Source organism: Harpegnathos saltator, unplaced genomic scaffold, assembly GCF_003227715.2.
Source record: "Harpegnathos saltator strain DR-91 unplaced genomic scaffold, Hsal_v8.6 scaffold361, whole genome shotgun sequence".
Lineage (NCBI taxonomy): Eukaryota > Metazoa > Arthropoda > Insecta > Hymenoptera > Formicidae > Harpegnathos > Harpegnathos saltator.
In genome coordinates, this window is record NW_020230163.1 from 238,762 (window position 1) to 264,986 (window position 26,225).

At 43.0% G+C, this 26,225-nt stretch overlaps 1 long non-coding RNA gene across 1 annotated transcript; it reads left to right on the forward strand.

Annotated features, from left to right (window-relative positions):
* Positions 1 to 22,068: 22,068 nt before the first annotated feature.
* Positions 22,069 to 22,270, forward strand: LOC112588965 (uncharacterized). The gene is made up of 2 exons (XR_003113144.1): positions 22,069 to 22,141; positions 22,239 to 22,270. It is a non-coding gene; the product is annotated as an uncharacterized LOC112588965 (long non-coding RNA).
* Positions 22,271 to 26,225: the final 3,955 nt, after the last annotated feature.

The window sequence follows — 26,225 nt, forward strand, 5'->3', positions numbered from 1 at the left end:
TAGATGATACAGCATCATCTTTAGAAGAGAAATTAAAATGTTCATTTGCGTCTTATTCGTATTATTCATTATGTATTTATGAGAACACCGATAATCGGCATATGGATCAACTGTATATTTTTGCTCGAATCGTACGTAAAACGATTTTTCATATGTCAAAGACCTCTCAGACTTTGTATCGTTGCAAGGGAGAACAACAGGTGTTGAAATCTTTAAGGCTGTTAGCCAAACTCTGCAAAAGTTTGACATTGATTTCTACAAATGTTCGGCTGTAGTTACCGATAGCGCAAAAGCAATGATAGGTTTGAAAAAACGGCTTCTTTGAACAAATAAGACAGCAAGGTTTTAAAATCTCTGTTACTCATTGCATCATTCATCAAGAAGCGTTGTCTCATAAGCTTAACCCCTTGACTGTGAATGACGTAAATATGCGTATGAAAATTTTGCCTCTCCGGTGTACTCTCTGCTCCAAAATTTTGTTTCCCTACCGAGCCATACATTTTATCGTATTTGTTCTTTATTATTTAGTGGAGTAGGCCTACTAGGAAAAGCACTTTAAAAAAACGCATCAGCAATAGTACCTCACAGGTGATGTGGAAATCTATTGCAATAATCCTTTAATTATACTTTTTTTATGTCATTCTTTTCATTATGTTGTAATTATATATATATACACAGTCTGTCCCAGATACGATGAGACTGGTTCCATCAAAGTTCTTAGCGCAGCGATATCTATGAGTGAATGATGGTAGGTGAATGTTCTACCCTTCATCTACTTAACCTCAAAATTTGAGCGAATTCGGTTGATATTTCACTGTGGTTTGACATTTTATGTAAAGTCACTTTATGTATGTCGGTCGAAAAACCAACTTTTAAATTAGGTAAAAGTGGTGCAGAAACGTACGAAACGCTAAAAAATGTGTACGGGGATGAATGCATGTGCACAGGTTTTCCGTTGGTTTGGCCGATTCCGTGATGAGGTCGTGAGGACCTTACAGACAATGACCGAGCATCGCCGCCAAAAACCACTCGCAATGAAGAAAACATCGAGAAAGTCAAAGAAATTCTTCGTAGCGACCGCTGTGTCTGCCCAGATATTATCTGGGAGTTCTACAACGATTGTGGGCCAGAATTCGACGAGTTCGACCGGAATATCGAGAGCCAGGCAATTGGTTTTTATTGCACGATAATGCAAGGCATCGCACAAAGCCATCATGGTACGTGAATTCTTGACCAAAAAAGGCATCATTGTTATCGATCATCCACCGTATTCACCTGATTTGGCTCCGTGCGACTTCTGGCTATTTTCCAAACTGAAATTGGCGATGAAAGGAAATCGTTTCGATACCATCCCAGTCATCCAAAAGACTTCGACCGCCATACTAAAGGCCATTCCAGCCGATGAGTATAAAAAATGTTTCGAAATATATATATATATATGTATGTATGTGTGTATAAAATATATAAACATATATATTTTAAAGCGATTATTAAGGAAGGAAAAAATTATAATTATAATAAAGCACGAGGGTACGCTCCAGCTGACATCTTACGTAGCGACGGGTCTGAGCGATCCGCGATCGTCGCCTCGGCCGCTGAGCGCGGAGCGGTGGAAGGGGAACGGTGGGTGTCACCGCTTGAAATCCGGCCGAAAAGGGCACTTAGTTTCCAGCTGTGCTCTACCGTTTGGAAAAACTGTAAACACAATTGTCCGCATATGCTCTGACTGTAATGTTGATAGGACGTGCGATTGTACACAATTTTCACTACATCCCTCTCAAGGTATCGAATCAATTCCTTGGGTGGTCGAAGATTACCAAAATTATCAAAATATACTGCGAGATTTCCCCTTTTCGCATACGCCACCCAGTGAGTATCTGGTCCCTCTGTGTTGTCTAAATTTACAATACCACTCTCGTTTTGACGTACTCCATCTATCAGTAAGGCGTCACGCATGAAAACACCTCGAAAGTAAGATATACGCATACGCCTCGCTAGGTTTTTCCAATTGTACGTTAGTCATTGCATCCATGGGTAATTTTAGCTTCTCTTTGACGTTTTTTTTTCTGCAGCGCCTTTCCCGCGTTTGTACGGAGCAAGATAGATTCTGCGACTTTTCATAGCGCGACCTTCTATAGCGCGATGATGACGTTTTAATTCTTCCAGCTGACGTTGCGCGGCTTTGCCATCATTCACCGCTTTTGCGACACCCGCCGCTCCACCGACTAGTGAACCGAGAACTCCCAGTAATGGTAGAACTGGTAAAATACCACCGTTTTGCTATCGGAAGTGCTCGTTTTCGGATTGCTTTCTTGGACGACTTCTTTTTCTTCATGCCCATGCCGATTTTCGTTTTGACTTTCATTATAGCCCAAACGATTGCAGCAGCCGCTCTCTCGCCTAGAGTTGAATCTTTCGAAGTTATGCGTTTCCACGCTTTTACAGCAGGAATCTTATCCGCCACATGCCGATCAGCGAGATTGTTGCTACGCGAATAGGTTATATCATGCTCATGACATGCTGCGTCCAATGAATTAACGCCTCGATCGCATCTGGCCAATCGTTTTGCCAAGCGAGTTCCAGAACCACAAAATTGATATCCGGGAATGTGTAGTTCGATAGGAAGCGCATTTATCGCGCGAATCAACAGACCGCTGCCGACTTTGACTTTTGTCGATGGAATTCACTATAGTCCCGGATCAGCGGTGCCAGACCGTCGATATGCGTTCGCTGCCACGGACGATTGTAATGTTCCAAACATCGACGATACTGCTGAACCTCCGAATCGACTCTTATATGTTCAGAGAGTCTGTCCCACAAATCGTGAGTATACTTTGCAAATTCGTGTAACAAAACAATCTTCGGTATGTATTTCAACTATTCGGAGGTTAGCTCTCGAATATCACGAGTATCTCGTGACATTCGAGAGCAACATTTTCTAAACTGGGTGTTTCCAAGATCGACGCTCCTATATATAGTTCAATCGCAACGATCCGTTAACGAAATCAATTTTACGACTTACGGGCGAAATACGCGGTTCGTGAAGCAACCGACGTCGATACGTATGACAAATTTCAATAGAACGCAATCAATGATTGAGCAAGAGGCGCGCAGGCATGGAAACATGCTTCCGAACACCATACGAGGCATCATATGCGGTCCCTCGAATTGCGGCAAGACGAACGTTCTTATCAGCTTGCTGGAAAGTCTGCACGGTCTGCGTTTCGAGAATTTGTACGTGTACTCAAAATCGTTGCAACAACCTAAATATCGATACTTGGAAAATTTGTTGAAACCGATAGATGAAATTGGTTACTTTACATTCTCCAATAACAGCGACGTGGTTCCAACTACCGAAGCGCTCAGAAATTCCATTTTTATCTTTGACGATGTGGCATGTGACAAGCAAGATACCATAAGAGAATACTTTGCCATGGGTCGTCATTCGAACGTTGACTGTTTCTATCTCTGTCAGACGTACGCAAAAATACCCAAGCATCTTATACGGGACAATGCAAATCTTCTGATTCTCTTTAAACAGGATGGTACCAACTTGAAACATGTGTACAACGATCATGTGAACACCGACATGTCATATGAGGATTTCAGTGCATTGTGTCGCAAATGTTGGCAGCATAAATATGGTTTCACAGTGATTGATAAGGACAGCTCAATGACCAACGGACGATACAAGAAAGGATTTAATGACTTTGCTATGCTGTGAGATGCTCAATCGTCGTTGCAACCTCAACGTGGTAACATTTTCAACGTCCACGAGACAACCATATCAATGATGAATTGTAGCGTGAAGATCATGGATCATGAAAAGGTAGCAGAAGAGATTGCGAAAACGAGCGAATTCGCAAGAAGTATCGCGCTTTGAAAACCGGTAGAATTGTTGAAAATGCTGCATTGGAAAGACACTTTAAACCTATTATTGAACCTCTCTAGCAAATCGCGGGAAGCAGCGTTAATATGGAAAGTAACGTTGATGTTAAAACTGAGCCACTATCAATGAGTACAAGCGAAGAAACAAAGAGTGTAATATTAAAACCCGAAAAAGATAAAGCGTAAGGCAAAACTTTCACCAGCCGCATTGACTCCGCTGAAACGGAAACTATTCAAAGATCCTCCGATAGTTCCTACATCGACGGGAGCTCTACAATATGAGGAACCACATGAACCTTCACCGATAGACAATCTATCCATTGATGATGATGAGAATGTTTCCGAAACCCCCGATGAACCGGTAGTGACATCCGTTATACGTCAGTTGCGAACGTACAAAGGACAATAAACTTTACATTATTATTTTGGTCCGTTGGGTCAAAAAAATATGGGAGCTGTGCTAAGTAGAGGAAAAGATAACACCATAGATTATGTTTACGGCGTACATCTTAGTAACGATGGAGCGATGTTCGGTGATAAACGTGTCGATGTGGACAGAGAAGATAATATAATCATAGGCGCAACAGGATACATTGGAACACCCGGTCTTTACGAGCTAATATTCAAAAGAATCCCCGACGATTCTGTGTACACCGAGGCTGATATGCAAAAATACAAAAGTATACTATTGGCGACGAATGCTCACAGACGCGGGTACCTCTCACAAAATCCGATACTTGTTAACAAGGGGCATAAATATAAACATATAATCGCGCCCCTAGTATCACATGCGTCGAGCGATAATGTGGCCGGAAAAGGTTTATACGTATCGCAAGCTATGATGATGACTTTAAATGACAACAATATCGATTACGTTCATTGGGATAATCCCAACGAGCTGGTGGATCGTCTGCGATTGCTTGACGCTTCGCGCCAAGCCGGCAACAACGCTCATGACAACGAAATTTTATCGATTATCGAAGAACTCCGCGAAGCTGGTTTTATTATAAATTAAGCAGCGCTACACTGACACGAGTCAGTCAGTCAGTCAATCAGTTAGCCGGTACAGCATCGGCACAGCTTGCTCCGAAATGTCGACGCATAAGTTTGGAGTGTTGCTAGACATCAATAGTTCTCCGATAGAAGCGCATCAATGGAATGAGCATGTTGAAAATTACGTACATGAAAATGCCCTTTGTTTAAATGCTGCCAAAGTTTTTGACGCAAAGTCGCGCAAGATACAACATGTAGCGCAACCTGAAGCCGACAGTGATGTTGCAACCAAACAATACGTGGAAGAATGTGTTGCAGGTGTGAGATATCATTTAAATAACGTTGCAACGAAACGATATGTACATGAAAATGCCCTTTGTCTAACCGCCAATAGTAAAGGTCGTGATGGCAAATGTTTCGATGCAAAAATGCACGCGATACATAATGTACCGCAGCCGGAAGCCTTCAATGACGCTGCGCACAAATATTATGTGGATGAGAGTATAAAGTCTATAAAACTTCTGTTACATGAAAGTAACGTTGAGAAGAAGCAGTATATGGATGAGAATATAAATGCTGTAAAGCTTCTACTGCATGAGAGTAACATTGAGACGAAGCAGTATGTAGATGAGAATGTTAAAAAATTGAAGGATTGGCTGGAAGACTACCGGAAGAAAAACATACAGAGCATAAATAGCATTCATGAGAGCACAGATCAAATTTTAGACTGGACACGCTCAGAGATAAAGAAATCAAGGGTAATATAAAAGTAGAATATTACAGTTAAATTGACATATAGTATCGACATAGCGAGAGACGGATCATCATAAGCTGCAATGGCGAAGCAATCATCAAAATTTAACAAAAAGAAGAAAAGTTCGAAGAAGCAGCTCATCGGTAACGAAAAGCATCGGTTGGTGGAGGAGTTGCAGCGAGTTTTTAGTTTCTCCAGCGAGAAGATATTTTCCCCGTAGGCGCGTCGTAGTGCGCGGATACGATGATCTTTGGCAAGCTGACTTGATAGAGATGCGTCCTTACTCGCGATTCAATAGAGGCTATCACTATATACTCACTGTTATCGATGTGTTGGACAAATATGCGTGGGCTGTACCGATGAAGAGCAAAAGCGGTAAAGAAGCAGTGGCAATATTCGCCAGGATATTTCAAGAATCTGGAAGATGTCCGAAAAATTTGCAAACGGACTAGGGAAAAGAATTTTATAATGCGGATCTGCAGAAACTCCTTAAAAAACACGGTATCAATCATTATTCTACGTACTCGGTAATGAAGGCAAAACGGTCACAGGGCTGTACTATGCCGAATTATTGGGCCGATTCGACGCCGAATTGCAGAAAAAACGGCGAAGCCGAAAACCATTTGGCGAAGAAAAAAGTGCTCTTCCACCATGACAACGCACCGGCTCACACCTCCGCCCTCGCCACGGTCAAATTGGTCGAATTGGGCTACGAACTGCTGCCCCATCCATCGTATTCTCCAGATTTGGCCCCGTGCGACTTCTTTTTGTTTCCAAACTTGAAAAAGTCACTCGCCGGGCAGAAATTTGAGTCGAATGAGGAGGTCATCGCCGCCACGGAGGCCTACTTTGCAGACCTCGAGAAAACGTATTTTTCAGACGGGTTAAAGAAGTTGGAGCATCGTTGGGTCAAGTGTATTGAGCTAAAAGGAGACTATGTTGAGAAATAAATCGCCACTTTTCCAAAATTTTCGTTCTTCTTTTGTAGGCTAAGTACTTATCGGACCATCCTCGTACATGTATGCACAATGATCGCTTTTTTAGTTTACAATTTATCCTGTAATGTCCCCATGGTAAAATGTCTGTTAAGTCTGGTACGATATACCGCTTGTCATCATACGGATTCAGAGCAGTTTTCAGTTCAGACACTGTGTAGACTTTATGCATTTTGGATCGTATGCATGACTGACGACGTTGCTTTTCGAACTCGCCTCTCAGATACTGCATATAATCATCAAACGTTATAGTTCGTGCTATGACGTTGGTGTTGACACCTTTCGCCTTCTTCGTGTCATTTTTGCTGTCTACCTTTAGCGCATACATCTTTGCTCAGAGTCCGAGGAATTCTGTCATAATCGCTCCGTTATTTTCATCTTTCACCAGACCTGGTACCTACTTGTTGGCAAGCGGTATACCGTACATGTTATCAGCGGGATAATCACTCGTATCAAACTTAGAAATATCGCGTTTCATGTGTTCGAAAATATCACCGCATTGGATATGATAGATTAAACTGTTAGTATCGATATACATTACTTTACATCTGTTCTGATACAGGAGAGACATATACTCGTGATGACATTCGTACAAACAAGTCTTGGATATGTCCAGGATACACATACCCACATAGATCGGCTTGTTGAATTTTACCTCGAGTTTACGTAACTTAACGGCGATTAAATTTTCCGAAAAGACACTTCTGCTATGAAAATTTGGTCTCGCGATCATTGCCTCAGCACCGTATCGTCCATCCCATTTTGTTAGTAATTTTATGTGATTGCGAACGCTTTCCATGGTTTTGCCGAATACTGCGTTGTTCAACATGTTACGTCCTGGAGGAGGAACGCAACTTGAGGCTTGTTTTCGCAAGCTCCGATGTACTCGCAAATCTACGGGACAGATCAAGGATCGGAATAACCCCTTTATCTGGCGCAGATGTACGTCGGTGGTCCTTTATTTAGGTCAAGGAACTGAATCCTTTTACCCGAGGTAGGACCGTGAGCGACAGTTGAGGGAAGGGAGAATTTTTGGTTGAGAATAATTATTTGGAAAACATGATTGGTTACAATTACGAACAACTGTTTTATTAGTGATTAGACGGAAGTTCACAATGAAATAAAATTTGTAAGATTTTATAATGTGTCCGTATACATATGTGATTAACAATCGCGCTCAGAACAATGATTCTCGATTACTCAGAACAATATTCCGTGTTCGTTATGTCCGACTGTGATCGAAAGGATTGGGCCACTGATGTCTGATTTAACAATTAAGGAGGAATGCTAAGGAGGATAGAAAAAGGAAGTAAAACGAAAGGAAAAGAAAAGAGAGAGAAGAAAAGATAAAAAAAAATAAAACGAAAGAGGTCACTCAGGTAAAAGAAAATATAAGTAACTTACTGCTGGACTTCTCTGATCTTAGTAGACAATGAAAGGTGTGGTTGCTGCGTCTCTGTGAGGATGGACCCTAGTTGCGCCAAGGACTAGAAACTGGTCTCAGCAGGATCTCTCGCAATGTCTCAAGGGTGCACGAGATCGTTGCACAGAAGAATAGATGACTGAAGAACACTGATTCGACTCACTAGTAGGGTTGGTTATCAAGAAACCCTGAAGGGGTGTTGGAGAGAAGGCTCTGTCCTGGCTGCGGGTCGGTCGGGAGGAGAAATAGAAGTGGCATAGCTTTTTTACTTTACCAAAAACGTCACCTCGGTCGAGAGGTGGGGTTTGGGAAGTTGCGTCAGGCTCCAAAGTTTATGTTCAAATATGGGTATAGGATTTTGTTGCAACTTTTCGGAAGTGGAGTTTTAGTAGGGTTTTTAGATAAATATGATGAAGGGTCAGGTATCTATGGCAGTAAAAGACTTCAAGGTTCCGCTAGGGTTAGTTAGAGGTTGTGCGCGATAGGAATTTATAAATAACGCGGGAAACATATGAATTTCCGAAGATCAAAGGCTAGCAATATCATATAACACCATGAAAGATTGTCTGGTCGGTCCGTCTTCAAAGAAAATTATTGCTCCGAACGGGAAGTTATTTAAGGTTATTTGGAGAGGAGGCATATGGCCAAAATGACTCAACGGATTTTTTCCGACGGAAATAGAGGAAACTCTGGTGATTAACGCAGAGAGAAAAGAAAGAGAAATCTGTGTGTATGACGTCACAGTTCTCGGAGGGTTGCGGAATGTAAACATTTGGTAGTATAATATAAAATGCAATCCGCCCTACTTGACAACAAATTCAAAGTACGCGGAGTCCGCAGGACGTAACAAACAATTTGTGCAAATTTTTCTCGAAATCGTTTGTCGCGCGTGTTCTAAACTGCGTGTTAAGTTCGATATAATCGCGAAGCCACGGGAAATGATCAAATTTGAATACGCGGTGTCTCTTTCCAATACGAAGACCGTGATGCGTGCACTGCTGCAGGTTGCGATGATGTATCACATAACGCTGCTTATCGCATAAGGTTGCGAGAAGCTTATCTTGCCTTTTGTTCGGCGGTTTGTCCCGCGTCGGACAGAACGGTAGATCAGTGTGCGCGTCATGCAGACGTTGCGGATACTCCAAGTCGAATACTCCAAGTCGATACTCCAGAATGTAACCTATGGGTGAATCTAGCGCGATTGATGATACGTCGAAATTCGATACATTATCAACTCATTGAAATTCGGCATATGACAACTGTTGACACATTGCCCAACCGTACAAGTTATTTACATCGAAGTATATCAAGTATGATGATGGCTGCAATGGATCGTAAGACTGCATGTACTTGTTATTGGCCTTTGCGTATCTACCGGAACATTGACTGAGACCACCGCGAATATCGCGCTCGATGAACATGACCATTCGAAATTAACGCCCGTATGCTTCAACATCCCACGTAAAACCAGGCAATGTGTAATAATACGCGGGATCTAACCCGTAACTTTTGATACAACTATTGCGGAAATTTTCAAAAATATCGGCCAGTAACAAGACATCAGTCTTCAGATACATGTCGCTATATTCACCCAAGGTTTGAATGGAGAACCGCTGCCAGATGTTCGCGGCGTGCGCGTAATCGCTTTTGGATACCGTGTCACCCGTCAACGAATTGTAAAATGACTCGCGCGGCGGTAAACAGTGATCCTACAGCTTGTCTGCGCAATCAAGGTATTCGTACGGAAAGATACCCTTTCGCGTCAATAAATCAAAATCCTTGTCGGACAAATTTGAAAATTCGGACTGAACAATTTTTAATTTGTCGTTGAGAAAAGACGCCAATTTATCGAGACTAGAACTGAGAAATTTGTACGAATCGATGAACCGCAATTGTATACAATTTTTCCATTTATTCCTACTATCCATCATGTTTCCTACAGTCTTTGTAAACGAAATATATTTCTCTTTGGTTATCGGTAGTACAGTGATTGAAGCTTCGAATGCGGTTGCTATATCTTTGATGATGAAGTACGAATCATAACCGGATAAGTTGTGAAAGACCACGGGAATGCAATAACTGTCTCGGTAATTTAGATTGCAATTAGAATGCACGGGACCTCTGTACCGTCCAGTCAGGTGGCAATGATCGGGCACGCGTGTATCATCCTTTGCGAATGATTTCTCGCACACATGGCACAGCATAGCGTTTCGAAATGTCTCCCACTGTTCTTTCGACAAAGTTCCTATAGGGACATTTGCGGACAAAATATCCTTTACACAATGTGCCAGTTCTTCAAGTTCTTTGACGAACCACGAGATGCAATTCGGGTTGCGACGACATCGACACGCGGATAACGACTCGTTATAAGAACATCACACGTAATACGCTATACTAAATACGCTATGATGTTGATATGCATACGAACTCGTTTGTTCTTCCCTCGGTGTCTTCTCCAGGGTGCATTCCAAGTCGGCGTAAACTACAAACGGGATCCGCTCCTTCCTGCAATAGTTGGTGAAGCTGAGCCATTTGTGGTCATCGTTTGGCAAGATGATGGCACAGTTATTCATTTTTTGACAGTCGACGGTATGGTTCTCCAGCTTCTCGTTCGAGCTGAAGTAATGCAGACATCTGGAAATACATTATTTGTTATTAGTATATGTCACATTATACATTGCGTTCTTAGTGTATACTTACCGGTCGCAAATATGTTTTTTGTGTTCCTTTTTGCTCAGTTGTGAGCTGACGAATCGGAATAAATTCTTGATCCACGCGAAGTGCCCAGTGTTATCATCATCTCGCGGATCTGGGATATGCAGCAGGTTGACATGCTTCTCCATTTTCTGTTCCGTGAGATGTATGGGCGCGACTACGTTTCCTTCTTTCTTTGTCGCGTTGTCATATCTCGTCTCCACACTATAAATGTTGACCGAGATATCGTTCAAACTTTTTAATTTGGTTTATGCGTATTGGAAATTCAATGTCCTGCATATTCGACACCGATGTATAGTGTGGATACGAAGATTGACGATCTGCGTTTTTGTCAGTTGGACATAACGCTGCAACCACCGCCCATGCGAAACATGCATTGTCCATAGATTGCACGTTGATTATAGCCCGCTTCATTTTTACTTCGCGTGGTAACTCGATGTGACATCCCGTATGCAATGGATTGTACTTGTTAACATTAACGGTTAGATCGAGTATGCGCGAGAGTACCCACCCGCTATCTCGTTCCTGGAATTCTCCCAGGGACACTAAGGTGGGTTCGATAACACACATCACGAACCAATTGTCTAGATCGCATGTGGGAAGAAGTCCAACGTTCTTCGTATTGATGCTCTTGTTCGCGCGCTTATCACCCACCACAAATTCACCGTTGAACACAATGTTCACTTTTACGCTATTTTGTCTCTTCATAATGCTTCGTACATGCTCGAGCACGATATTCTTCGCATCTTGGAGAAATCGAAGAGGTTCGATATAGTCTGTATTTACAATCGCTCCGGTTGATATTCGATTATTGAACGTTGTATCGATTTCTCACCAAAAAAGTTCCGAAAATGGTTCCAGCTCCTGCGTATACGAAACGTCTGCGCAAAGTATTTTTTAAACTCTCGAGTTGCGCTATACGAACAACCATCGAGGGCGCTGAACCTCCCCCGTGGGCGTCACCTTGTTGTGGTGGGGGAGCTTGCGTGTCCCGATGAAGTACAGAGCTGTGCCGGCAGGGGCTTCGACCCATGGCAGGTTCTACCATGCCGGAATGGTCTGTACGGAGGGGCCAGACTATGAGCGTTCATAATACTCCTGGATGAGCAGCTGCCTCCAGGTTTTAACCAGGGTCTGGAGGGTCTCACTCGTGGGGCCCAAAGGACCCTACAGCGCGGGCAGGGCGGGCTCGTTAGCCTTGGCAGGCAACCGGTCTAGGGGAAGGAAAACCCCGAAATTGCACCCGTGTTGTAGGGGCACGTAAAACCCCTACAAATTATGAGAAATGTCAGAAAAGGAGAAATTCTACCTAGTACTCGGAGCTGGGAACCGGCGGGAGGGGTCGTGTTGTCCCAGCACCCCCTCGTCGGCGCATTGCGCGGAATCAAGCGATGGGCTGGGTGGCGTGTGCCAGGCGGGCGCGCCACGTGAACGGACTACCGCCCGTAGGGAGGCGCTGGAGGACCGGTTGAGGCCGAGTACGAGTCGACTCGGCTCGTCCTCGATCTCGATCGTCCCAAAGGCGCAAAAGAAGAAGAAGAGAGAGAGGGAGGAGGAGTCCGGAACGACGTTGTGGACAGATCGACAGGTCTACTTCCCGCTGCTGGATGGCAGAGATGCTCCCCAGACGGGGGAGGTGGACGATACGCGCGAACATCAGCGCGAAGAAGGGGTGGAAGCGGGAGCATGGGAATGTCCCACGCCTATGCAGATGTGGAGGAAAATCTTCCCGAGGGAGGACTTTTCTCCACTAGAGGAGGATGAAACTTCCTTTAAGGGGAAAGATCCTAAACGCGGACGTGAGGGTGGGGTGAGGGAACTATCTCTTCCCCTCAGATGGGGTCGGATAAGCGCCTACAATGGGGCATACCGCGTACACGCAGGCCTTTTAGACCTTCGCCGGGGGCTATCCAGGAGGCTATCGACGGGATCTCATACCTGAGGGAACTTAGGGTCGAACCGGGTATGCGATCGGGGGGGAAATACCTTGGGAAGCCACTGGCTACCCTCAATGGTACGACCTTCCATTACCTGGAAGACATTGAGGAGACCCTTATACAGTTTAAGGAGATGGCGGGTCAGGGGGGCCGAATGAAAGGCTTGCGGCGTGGAAGATCAAATCCGCGGCCTCAAGTCTGAAATAGCACGCATGGGGCGACTGCTGGAAAAGTTCGCTTCTCCAGCAACTGCAGCTGCTGGTGGGGGTTCCCAACTGACCCGCCTGGTAAGAAAGGGAGGGGGTAAGCCTCAAAAGCAAACGGTGAAGGGAGGAGGAACATCCAAGAAGGGTGTTCCTCCCCACAAAAAGGGAGGGGATGCTGCTAAGGCGGCATCCTCTACCACTAAGGGAGGGAAGGCTGGGGAGGGGAGGGTCCCAAAGAAGGGACTCCCTCCTCCCAAGCCTCCAGTCATTAGGTCTGCCCCGCGCAACCCAGCGGTCACTGTGACTGCGTTGCCGGGGAAGCCCATAGAAGAGGTGATGCGCCAAGCGCGCGAAAAAGTGGATCTCTCGGATATAGGGCTTGAGCCGGGAACATTTAAAATGAAGCGCGCTAGGAATGGGGATTGATCCTCGAGATCCCTGGCGCGGACGGCCAGCAAAAGGCTGACCGCCTCGCCAGGGACCTCGAGGACGCACTCTGTGGGGTGGCCAAGATCGCCAGGCCGGCGAAGAGGACAGAGTTCCGAATCGTCGGCCTGGATGATTCGGCCACCCCGCTGAGTGTAGCGGAAGCGATCCGGGCCGTTGGAGGATGCCCGCTGGTGGACATCCAGATCGGTAGGGTCCGGAGGTCTGCCGGCGGGATGAACGCGACGTGGGTCCGATGCTCAACGGAGGCAGCCCGCAAAGTGGTAGCAGCCAAAGGGCTGAAGGTGGGCTGGGCCAAAGCCTAGGCCCGCCCGATAGGGGACCGCCCCACACAGTGCTACAGGTGCCTTAATTATGGGCACCTGGCAGTTTCCTGCCAAGCGGAGAGGCTCGGAGGCAACTGTTTCAGGTGCGGAGAGACGGGCCACATCGCGCGGGATTGCACCTTGCCTTCAAGGTGCATCCCCTGCCAGGTGGCAGGAAGGAGTCCCCACCATAGGATGGGGGGGAAATCTTGTGGGGCGGTTCCTGGTAGGACCGACGTCGCCACAGCAGGTGGCAAATCCCGGCGCCACCGGATAAAAAGAAAAAGAAGGCGTCTGGGGGGGGGGTTGGAGCGGCTCGTCAGGAGGACGGGGCCCCGGCCTCCTGACAAGGCCGCTAAAAGAAGAAACGCGGTATTAATCGCGCAGAAAGAGGAGGAGGGAAAGGGGGTTAATCCGCCGCCCGCCAACAAGGTAGGACCGAGTGAAGGGGAAGAGCCGGCCCCTCCCCCTGCACCGGAGCCTAGGCCTGAGAAGGCCATGGACATGTTAGAGGAGGCACACTCAATGAAGGCTGAGCTTGCAAACTCCCTCTTGGCGGAGGAGGGGTGGGATGAGTGGGGGGTTGAGTCCGAGAATAAGGACTCCCCAACACTCACCTACCCCAGGCTCGATGGAACTGCCGGTGGGCGGGGCTGATTCGAAGCCCCCCCACCGGCGGCTCATCGAACGGGGAGGCGCCCTAAAGGGCCCCTGGGAGCCGGGAGGATGGGCCGACCCTCGTTGAGAGGGACCATACATCCTTGGCATTAGAGTGGGGATAGCCCCGACCCGGGGTGTGACCCAGGCAGGGTAATTTTATGATGCACCCTATATAGGGAGCCCTGGGAAGGGATGACTGGCCATATAAGTTCCTTACCGGGGGGGTCTGGGGGGTCCCTTCGGGGACCCCAACATACCTTCGTCTTATGAGAGCGAACCACGGCTCTCCCTGGCGTCAAGCCAGGCATGCTGCCCTGACCGCAGGGCTAGCAAGGTGAGCCCGTCGGGATCTGAGGGCGGCCCCCCACGCGGGTGGGGTACCGGGCGTTGCTAGGCCTGCCTCCCTTCCCAAGAAAGGGGTGGCAAACAACGACCCCCTATCCACTAGGGGGTGAAGAAGGAGGACACCGCGGCTCGGGCTGGGGAGGGTAGTGGGTCCGAGCGGACCACCGGTCCGGTGATTCGCTCGGACATCCTGCTTGGCCCCCAGCTCCGAGTCGTGTTGCAAAGGATGGAGCAGCCCTCTCAGGTCGCGAGCAGCATTGGCAGCGGGAGAGGGAGAGAGGACGCCAACGACAACGGCGCTCCAAGGAGATCAGACACCGGTCACAACAGCGGCAGGACCAAGAGGACGACGAGTAGCGGAGGGTCGTCCTCAGTCGTGGAGGTGACCCTAGAACCGGAAAGGAAGAAGAGGGGGAGACCTCCGGTAACTGGGAAAGGGATAGGGAGAAGAGAGTGAAAGGAGAGGGAGAAACAAGAGAGGAAAGAGGAGGAACTGGCCAGAAACGAACAGGTGGCCCGGGATCTCCTCAGCAGGGGCATATTCCGTTCGCTCAAGGACGGGCGCCCTGCTGAGGAGATCTACAGGGACCCGATGTGTAGGGCCATAACCAGGGAGGCCACATCGCCGGAATTGGCCTCCGAGGCGGGCAGGGCGCTATGGGCAATACGACTGATGGCCCATAGGTCTAAAACCCTGAAAGGGACGTATGTCGGACTGATTAACCGCGCCCTGGTCGCCTCGGAGTTGATCATAGGGACTCTGATCGCGAGGACGGGAGCAGACGCGGACAGGAAGGAAGCAGGGTCGGCAACTGCTAGGGAGTTGGAGGAGCTCCGAGAGGAGCTTAGGAGGATGCGAGTTGAAAATAGACGGCTCGAAGAGGAGCTAGAGGCCGCGAAGGTCTCCGTCGAGACAGCTCTCATCCCCCCTCCCCCAGCTCCCAGAGGAAGAAGGACCTATGCCGAGGCCGCCGGGGGCAGCTCAACAATGCCGCTCCACGAGGAGGGGGAGCTAACAGCCAGGGGAGTGAGGGCCCTGAAGTCCCAGGCCAGAGCCCGAATCCTGGGGAAGTGGGCGGACTTGCTGTCCGACCCCCGAGGATTCGGGCAAGGAGGATTCGAACGGCCGAGGCTGTCCACCCCTGTCTAGCTGAGATGGCGGACAGGGCTGGGCGTGGATTAACGTTCCATCTGGTGCAGGTATTGACCGGACACGGTTATTTCGGGTCGTACTTGCACCGGATCGGAAAGGAACCCACCACACGATGCCACCACTGCCCGGTGCTTGAGGACACTGTGGAGCGCACCCTGACGCACCGTCAGGTGTGGGCTCCGCAACGCAGTATCCTCTCCCGGGCGGTGGGGTGCCGGGAGGGGGACATCTCGCTCCCGCAATTGGTCCGGACCATGTGCGGGAGCGAGGAGGGGTGGGGAGCTGTGGCCTGCTTCGCGCGGGATGTAATATTCCGGAAGGAGGCCGCAGAGTGGGAGCGTCGTCCGGGAGTCCGTCGAAGGGAGCGGCGGATGAGGCGGCGCTCCCTTGGGTTGGGCAGCGAGCCAGAGGTGGCGCCGGCTGAGGAGAGGCCCCCGATTCCTCGGGGACTCCCTCGGCCGCCTCGGGCTCGACTCCGTACGCGCGGGAGAGGTCGGAGGTAACTGACCTTCCCCGCGCGCCTCGGACAAGAAGGAAGGGGGGAGTGCAGGCCCGTTTGGGGGCGGGCCTCACTCCTCCGTCCCTCTCGACTGGTGTGCATACTGGAGGGGGGCGGGGAGGGAGAGCGGATGTACTCTCTCTCTCGTAATCGGGAACCAGAAGGCCAACCCGATCAGTCATTGATCGGGGCACTGCTCTCTGACCCTCTCTCTGCGGAGGGGGCTTGGGAGCGCGGTACTTAGGGCGTGGGGCTCTCATAACGAGTCCTAGGGCCGGGGTGTCGGGGAGGGAATGCGGGAGCAGTTTCCCTGACTCCCCCCACACCGGTCCGAACGGTAGACATCCCGCAGGAGTTTTAGTCGGTAAGAGTCCGACATAACCCTCGACCCCCCCCCAAGGGTTGAGAGTACCCATGATGGGTTTCTCCTGCGTGAACAAAAAAAAAAGTGCGCTGAATCAACCGATAGTCGTGGCTGTTTGGCTCGGCTATGCTGTTCCAATGACTCGAGACACTCGCCGCATTTTTGTTCCCATGCGAGGTATTCGTCTAGCGAGCCTAATCGAGCGGCCTGATTCTGCAGCTCGCGTTCTACGAATGATAATGATGATAATGATGATTCTGCCATTTCTTCTAGCAAACGTTGTAAATACACTGTAACTGTGCATTCTGTTCGTCTTCAACTAAACTATAGAATGTTCTGCTTTGAACTTTTTATAGCCCTTCATTCTTCCAAAAATACATGCCGTTATCAAAATTCGGGAAACCTCCTCGACGAACTTTTAAACACATTTCTGGGTCTTAAACTCATATCGACTCGTTGTGGACTTTGCCTAAGTGCATACCTTTCTTTATCTGATACAATAATAGGCTTATAGACCTACGATTTGGTATCAGCAGTCTGGCGTCAACGACTGACGAAAATATTTTGGTTAAAATGTGATATTGTAATACGCAACAGCACTAAGTTCTTCACAGGATGTACCCTATGATATGATATGATGTGCACATCATTCTTTATTCATCTAATACCACAATAAGCTTGTAGACCTACGATTTGATATCAGTAGTCTGACGTCTACGACTGACAAAAATATTTTGGTCAAAATGTGATATTGTAATACGCAGCACCATTATATTGCAGCTTTTAAAAATTGTAATAAAAAGGTATAAATATTGTGCATTTCTGTACTGCACATTATTTTCGTACTGCGATGCGCTATGATTGGTATTATTTCATCGATGTATGACTGTTTAATTGACTGGCTACAACGCTGTGCCAGAGAATTATTATCTAATTTCAGAAGATATATTGATATATGCATTAGAAACGTTGAGAACTCTGAATAAAACGATGGAAGAGATGCAGCATTGCCGGGGGGAAATTTGCCTGTGTGTTGAGAACTCTGAAGAAAACGATGGAGGGGATTTAGCATTGGCGGGGGAAACTCGGAGAGAAACTTGCCTATGTTAAAGAAGCTCCTGCATCAGTCGCTCTGTAAAGACAAGATTCGACAGTCGCTCTGTAAAGACAAGATTCGACAGTCGCTCTGTAAAAGTCAAGGTTCGACAGTAGCTTCCACATACAGTAAACCAAAATGTTCGATATCGAAATGAACGCTACACAAGCAAATTATTACACGCCTGTTCAACATGTGGATGAGGATGAGGATCACCCCAGGTGGAAACAAAACTACGAGTGTTTCGAGGAGCCACCATGCAAAATGGAACGTAAGAAGTGAGTATCAATGTGAATTTGGTTGGTACTTTGTGTGCACTTTCCCGACCAAATTTTTAAATATATATAACATTTACATTATATTTTTATAGCATTCCTGAGTCATGTCATGCTACTCGCATCCTGGGGCGCAGATACGCTTTGACTGCAACGCCTCATAAGTATTTGGAAATTAGACTCAATGTACAATCTCGATCACCCGTCGCGGAAATAGTCCTCGGTGTCCTAATCGCGGTAATGAACTAATATTACATCCAGACACTTGGCGAAAACTGATGGAAAATCGTGGTGCTGTACACTCGTGAACTAAAAGATATATGCATCGATTTTTTGTTGACTTCGGAACGCGCTCCAGCTTGAGGAGAAAGACAACCACTGCTTCATACGTCAGCGCTGTCGCTTATTACGAGAGCAGAAGGATGGCATATACGAGTGTCAAATAAGTAGCGATTGTGGCGTAGACACAAATGTCTTGGAGACTTTGAGTTATAATTGAAGAAATGATGAAAACAAATAGTGATTGTAAAGAAAAGTGGCAAAAGGCTTCATAAAATTTGTAAAACAGCATATTAAAGGAGAGTATTAATTGTCTAATAATATTTTAAATAAAAAATATTTTTAAATTTGAGTGTAGTTTTAAATTTGAGAGTAAGTTAAAAAAGTTTTAAACCATAATTTCTTTAATGTTAATAATTTTATAGCTATAAATTTGCCATCGACGTTAAATGAATATGTATGTAATGCTATCATTTACATAGGTGGAAAATTATATTATTGCGCTCATAAAAAATAAGCAGCAAACCAAGTCGAATGATATTTTTTTAACAAGATGCTCATATTACTCAACTTGGTCTGCTGCTTACTTCTGCTGAACACAATAATATAATTCCTCACGTATGGAAATAATAGCATTATATATATATTCATTCAACGTCGATGACAAATTTATTAACATTAAAGAAATTATGGTTTAAAACTTTTTTAACTTACACTCAAATTTAAAAATATTTTTTACTTAAAATATTATTAGACAATTAATACTCTCCTTTAATATGCTGTTTTACAAATTTTATGAAGCCTTTTGCCACTTTTCTTCACAATCACTATTTGTTTTCTTCATTTCTTCAATTATAATTCAAGGTCTCCAAGACATTTGTGTCTACGCCACAATCACTACTTATTTGACACTCGTATATGCCATCCTTCTGCTCTCGTAATAAGTGACAGCGCTGACGTATGAAGCAGTAATTGTCTTTCTCCTCAGGTTGGAGCGCGTTCCGAAGTCAACAAAAAATCGATGCATATACCTTTTAGTTCACGAGTGTACAATGACTTCTGGAAGCGCGCAACCCATCGTACTTTCCGCTACGGATTCGAGATTTAAGAGTGAAATTGTTCGAGCTAAATGGTTCAAAAATTGTAAAATTAATGCAATCTTCTAAGTGTTTGTATTTGAGTCCTGCTACAATGAACAAGTTATTTACTTATGAATATTGCATTGATCATATATATATACGCAGTTGTCTGAACAGTCGTATCTCATTAGATCAAAAATTCAAACTTTTGTAAAAGTTCTTCGAGAAAAGAAAATTACCGAAATGTGCTATGCGGCAAAAGCGATACGTGAAAGCGCTGGCTTTGATGGTGAGTCACTTATTGATTGCGAGCTGCTGGCATGTGCTTCGAAAGATATCATGCGCAAAGCTGTGAGATGTTTGGTATTCTGAGAAATAAATTACTTTGTTATATATTATGATACATCTTTTTTACTTTAGACCACATCCTTTCTTCCAACTTTCCCTTATCCCCTTTCTTAGGATTTTATATGGTAATTGTGTTTGATAAAAATACTTCTTTATTTGCGATATGATGCTTATTAGACGTTCGAGAGACGTTCGATACACGTTCGATAAACATTCGTGAGATGTTCAATTGACGTTTGAGAGACGTTCGATATGGCGCAGTAAACGAAGGGCCTGGGGCCCTATTCTTGAATTCATGCGATAATTATCGCATGCGGAAAATATCGCACGGTCAGTATCGTATGCGACTTCAGAATGGTATTCTCAGCTATCATGCGATATGAGGTATGCGATAAATTTCGTATGCGATAAAAGCTGTGTTCCGAAAGTCACTGCGTACTGAACATCTATAGTTTATGTCGCGTATTTTCTTGAATACTAACAGTGAATTTCGGAATTCAGCCTAAATCTAAACAACGCAGCTTAACTCTTCACAAAAATTTCTGTGATATATTGGGTCTGGGAAAAAGTTCGTGGCGTTTTTCCCGATAGATGGCGTCAATTGCAAATAACTCAGGAAACACAGATCGCAGCGATACCTCTAAACGCTCGTTGGAAAGGTTACACTTCGTGCGTTACTTTGAGTGTATAAACATCGAAATTGGTGCAGTGGTTGGAAAGTGGTTTGCGTTTGAAAATGGAGAAAAGTAATGAAAAATTGCGCTATATTTTGCAATATTATTACGACAAAGGGAAGAACTCTGCGCAGGCTTGTGACAAAATTTGTGCTGTGTACGATGAAGGTACTTTATCAAAATCTGCAGCGCGGAAATGGCTCGCTCGCTTTCGTTCTGGTAATTTTCATGTGAAAGATGAGCCACGCTCTGGTCGTCCAATCATTGAAAAAGCTGATGAAATTCTTGAAAAAGCCCAGCAAAATAAGCATATCAGCAGTATCGATATTGGTATGGAGCTAGGCATTGACCACAAAACTGTTTTGAACCATTTACACAAAGCTGGCTACAAAAAGAAGCTCGATATATGGATTCCTCATGAGTTGAGCGCGAAAAACATGATAGACCGAATTAACATCTGCGATGCGCTGCTGAAACGTAATGAAATCGAGCCATTTCTGAAACGTGTCATAACTGGTGATGGAAAATGTATCACGTACGACAATCGGAAGCGTCAAAGATCGTGGACAAGGGATAGTGAGCCGTCACAAGCGTTCGCGAAGCCAGGATTGACGCCGAAAAAGGTGATACTGTGTGTGTGGTGGGACTGGAAGGGAATCTTCCACCATGAGCTATTTCCAGTTGGTCAGACGATTGATTCTCAACTCTACTGTGGACAGCTAGAGAGATTACGCCAAGCAGTTGAAAGAAAACGGCCCGAATTGAATAATAGGAAAGGTGTTGTCTTCCATCATGACTACGCCCGACCACACATTTCTTTGATGACCCGTCAAAAATTGCGAGAGCTTGGTTGGGAAGTTTTGATTCATCCACCATATATTCCAGACATAGCACCCTCTGACTATCACTTGTTCCGATCTCTGCAGAACTCTCTCAATGGAATTAAGCTGGTTTCAAAAGAAGCCTGTGAAAACCACTTGATTCAGTTTTTCAACCAGAAACCACAGAAGGTCTTCACCGATGGTATCATGGCTCTACCCGAAAAGTGGAGAAACATTGTCGATAATAATAGAGCATATTTGGTTTAAATAAATTCATTTTCACACTATAAGAAAACCAGTTGAATTTTACTAAAAAAGCGCCACGAACTTTTCCCCAGACCCAATATTTTATTTGAAGTGCAAATTTGGTTATAGTTAAAAAAATATTAATAGTCAACATTGATTTAAAATGGCATTGGCGTCAAATGAAGTAAAGGAACGATGTACATATGTTAATGAAGTACAGAAAAGTTTGCTAGTTGGTAAGTATTATCTTCAATATGTAAGTCTAATGAAATTTGCTTTAAACTATCAGTCAACTCAGCTTATTTATATTAAACTGAGCTTATTATATTAAATTGAGCTTATTTATATTAAAAATTTGCAAATTGTATTTAAAGACATTTATAATGTGTCAACAAATAATGAGTAATAGCTGTTTGACAGACTGATAGTAACTATTATTTATTAATCTTTCAATACTCATTTTAGTGCTCTATAATATATATTTGAATTGCAGAATTTATGCGTAAACATCTGGAACTACGTAGTGGAAAGTTTTCTGCAACGTTTATTTATAAACATGCTCAAAAATTATGGGAAAAAGTAACAGCAGAATTATATGAGATACCTGGTGCACAAAAAGAGTGGAAACAATGGCGAAAGGTATGTATTATATTGACAAATACCTACATTTCTTTGTACAGAAAAAAGATTATATACTTTAAATAATCTGATTGTCTACTTTGTGTCCATATCATAGACTTGGCAAGACATGCGAAGTTCCATTAAAGCTGGAATATATTGCTGAAATATTTAGCTGAAATATTTTGATCAAGAATCATGCAAAAGCAACTGGTGGAGGGTCTGCGTCAAGTCAGGTTTTAACCGAAATGGATCAAAATGTCCTGGCAATTATGGGTACAACAGTCGTGGGAGGACATAAGACAGTGCAAGAATCCAACGTGCAAATTGTAAGCATCTTTGTTGTATTGTATTATAATATCAGAAATATATTAAGAAATTATAATATTAAATATTAACAGAAAGTATGCGTGTACATTAATATTTTTTGCAGAAGTGGATAATGATTCAATTGTATGTGAAATCGATGATGATGAAAATAGGGACAATTTTCCCATAAAATACAAAAGTCAAGAGATAACGCAGCAATCTGTGTCACAACAGTCATTATCTTCTCAAGATTATTACAGTATATTGGAAGAAAACTCACCAGAAGAAAACTTAAACAATGATAATGACAATAACAATAGGAAATCTTTAAAAAAAATGGAAACAACTGCAATTAGTGTAGTCAACAACATATCAGATATTTCTGTAACACTAACTTCAAAATCGAGTGGCATACAAAGAGGTGTTAAAAGAATTTCTGCTGCACAAAGATATGATAAATCAATTGAACAAACTGAAAAGTTAGCGAAAATTTCGCAGGAAGATAGCGAGATACGAAAATCGTATTACGCACAAAAATTAAAACTTTATAAGAAGAAAATAGCTCTGAAAGAAAAAAATATCAATATCAAAGAAAATATATGCACATTGCTGGAGCAATTAGTAAAAAAAAGCAATTAAAGAGTTACAGATATAAGATATAGGCTGTGAAAATGACATTAGTGTATTCACAAAGAAAGAAATGTTCCTATAAGCTGTTGATGTGTACTACATGGGCTGAAAAGTCTTTGGCTTAACAATGAAAAACGATTTTTTTAATGAAAAAAGTGTTTTATTCCTCGACATAATCTCCATTTAGAGTAATGCACTTACAAGGAACATTCGGCAACGCGGAAATTCAAAAAAATCTGAAACTCTGCATAATTGTAGAGCAGATATACCTAATAACAAAACAATTTTTCGATGGTGCCCAAAAACGGTTTTAAGGGTGGAAACAACCCCTTGAACAAAGTTGATTTTTGTCTTTCTAAGCGAATATTATCGAAACTATTAAAGATATGAAAAAATGTTTTAGACAAAAGTTTTATGGTTTTAAAAGTACTTTATTATGCTATATTTAGATTTTTTTAAAATGTAAAATTGTGTATAAAATACCCCCCCTCCTTCTCTTTTTTCAAATTGTTAAAATCAATTGTCCAACCAAAATAAAGCTTATTTTATGACAAATTCAACTATATATAATAACATTATGTTTGGAAAAGGCAATATTGAAAAAAAAATTAAACATGCTCTTATATGTATGCTACGCGTACCAAACTTAAGGATTCGCTACTTGACGATGGCATTTCTTTCTTCTTCAAATCTTCCTCATAATTGCAAACTGTAAAAGATAAGGAAGGAAGAAAATAGAAAATCTAAAAAAGCAATAAAGTTGATGTTAAGAAGTAAGTAGGAGAAAAATAGCATGATAAGGATACAGTCACTAATATTTAAAAATGTTATAAATTATAAAATTTCACGTAATAGACGTTTATTTTGCCAACATTGCGGCTACCTTTTTCATTAATTTAAACGACACGCGTAAATATAAATAAATATGTGTGTGTGTGTATGTGTGTTTTTGTACGTGCGCACGTGTGTGTACATCATGGCAACATGCAAAACACTTGTCACAAGTTTTATGACTGTGCGACCAAAATAGCACTCTTTATCAAGTACAGTGCAATCAAGGTTCATTATATTGACATATGTTATCTTCATTCATTTGCATATAAAAGCTGTCCATTTTGGAATACATTTCAGTATTATTGAAGCAGTTATTGAAGCAGTACGTATATTATTATTGCTGTGAGAAATGTTTAATTAAAATATCCTTAAGATTTGTATCATAATGTCAGTAATAAATCCAGCTAATGTTATTAATTTGTTAATTGCGACATTTCATTTCACAAATATTGCAATAACTCCTGTTAATCATCAAGAGGTGGAACTCCATGATACAATTACTGATTTAATAAAGAGTGCTATACATTACGATATTACGATCGAACATGAGTGGGGACTTGATTTTGACGATCCATCAGAACCGCATGACGTACAATTTGTAGATGTGTACGATATTGATGCTGAAGAAGATAATTATGGAAATGAAGTTTGCACTGTGGATGATGAAGGTGGAAATGTAAACTTAAGTTATAAGAAAAAGGCAATCGAATTTTGGAAGAGTGGAAAGAAAGGACATTTATTTCTTACTTCTGTACAACATCGTTTTAGAAAAGTAAAGTTTAATTAAAAAATAAGAAGAATAATATATAGTAAAATACTTGAGGCTTTTACGGTGTACAGTGACCGGCAGTGATTCGTTCCGCGACAGAGAGAACTCTATTTCCCCTCTCGCGGAACGCATCATTGTCGGTCATTGTACATACAGCTTTGACTATAAGTATAAAGCATCCCAAAAAATTTATTTAAATTGTGTAACAAAAACATACTATATGAATATATGGAGAACATAATATAGTATACGAGTACATGGAAAAATAATATAATAAAAAAATATAATATAAGAATATGTGGAAAATAATATTTATTTTACAATATTTATTGTAATATAATATAATATTAATATAATATAAATTATAATATAAATATAATATACATAAATATAATATACACATTATATTATAAAATATTAATATAATATTTATTGTAAAGAGATTATATATTTACTATGAGTATATGCATTGATTTCTAGGAAAATACAATGAGTTAGAGATGCTTTATACTTATGACCAAAGCTGTAAATTATATAGTTAGAGTCGCGTTGTTTTTTATTTTAAGTTTTACAATTTGATGTTTCGTGAACATTTAATTCGTATATAACTTCTTTTATTTTTGAATTCGAATTGTTTAATATTGAGATTTGTTTTCTTCTAGGTAAAATCTATTCAACAATTGCACAGCTGGCAAGAACATGTAATGCGTGGGGGTTCAAATATAGACAAACTTGTAGTTATTGCTGAATATGTTCTTATAAAATTCCAAGAAGCTGTTAATAGAGGACTTATTATTCATGATATAAATCTGCGAAAATGGGCACTAGAAGCAAAGGAACAAGTGGATTTTTCTTCATTTAAAACAGGAAATTGGTGGATATGGAATTTTAAAAAGGCACATCGTATTACATCACGTAAAATAACTGCATTTAAAACGCGGTCTTCTCATTTAACTGATCTAACTATACGTCAAAACGCTGAGGAATTTGTAAATACAGTAAAGCCACATATTAATGTAATCGGTGCTGAATCAACTTATAATGCGGACGAAAGTGGCTTTAATTTAGAAATACATGCAGGAAGAACATTAGCTAATGTAGGAGTGAAGACAGTTGGAGCTACTATCCAATTTTTATCTGCTATGACTCATAGCTACACCATTACGCCTATTATATCTGCAGATGGACATCTCCTTTCGCCTTTGTATATAGTATTAAAAGAATCTACTGGTGTTTTTGGACCACAAGTAGAACAAACTCTTTTTAGACCAGTGAATATTTACATTGCGGCTTCAAAATCAGGGAAATTGACAACTGAACATTTCAAAAATTGGTTCCAAGAAGTGTATCTACCAAACACTGGAGAGAAAAGTATACTACTGCTTGATTCATAGACAGGACATTGCCCGAACCAATTGGAAGAACTTGTACCAAAAGATAAACATGTAAATATTCTAACAATACCAAAAAAAACAACTGCTTTTATACAGCCATTAGATGTTTTTGGTTTCAGAATCAGGAAAAATTTTGTTCGAAGCTTTTCTGATAGTGTTATTATAAATA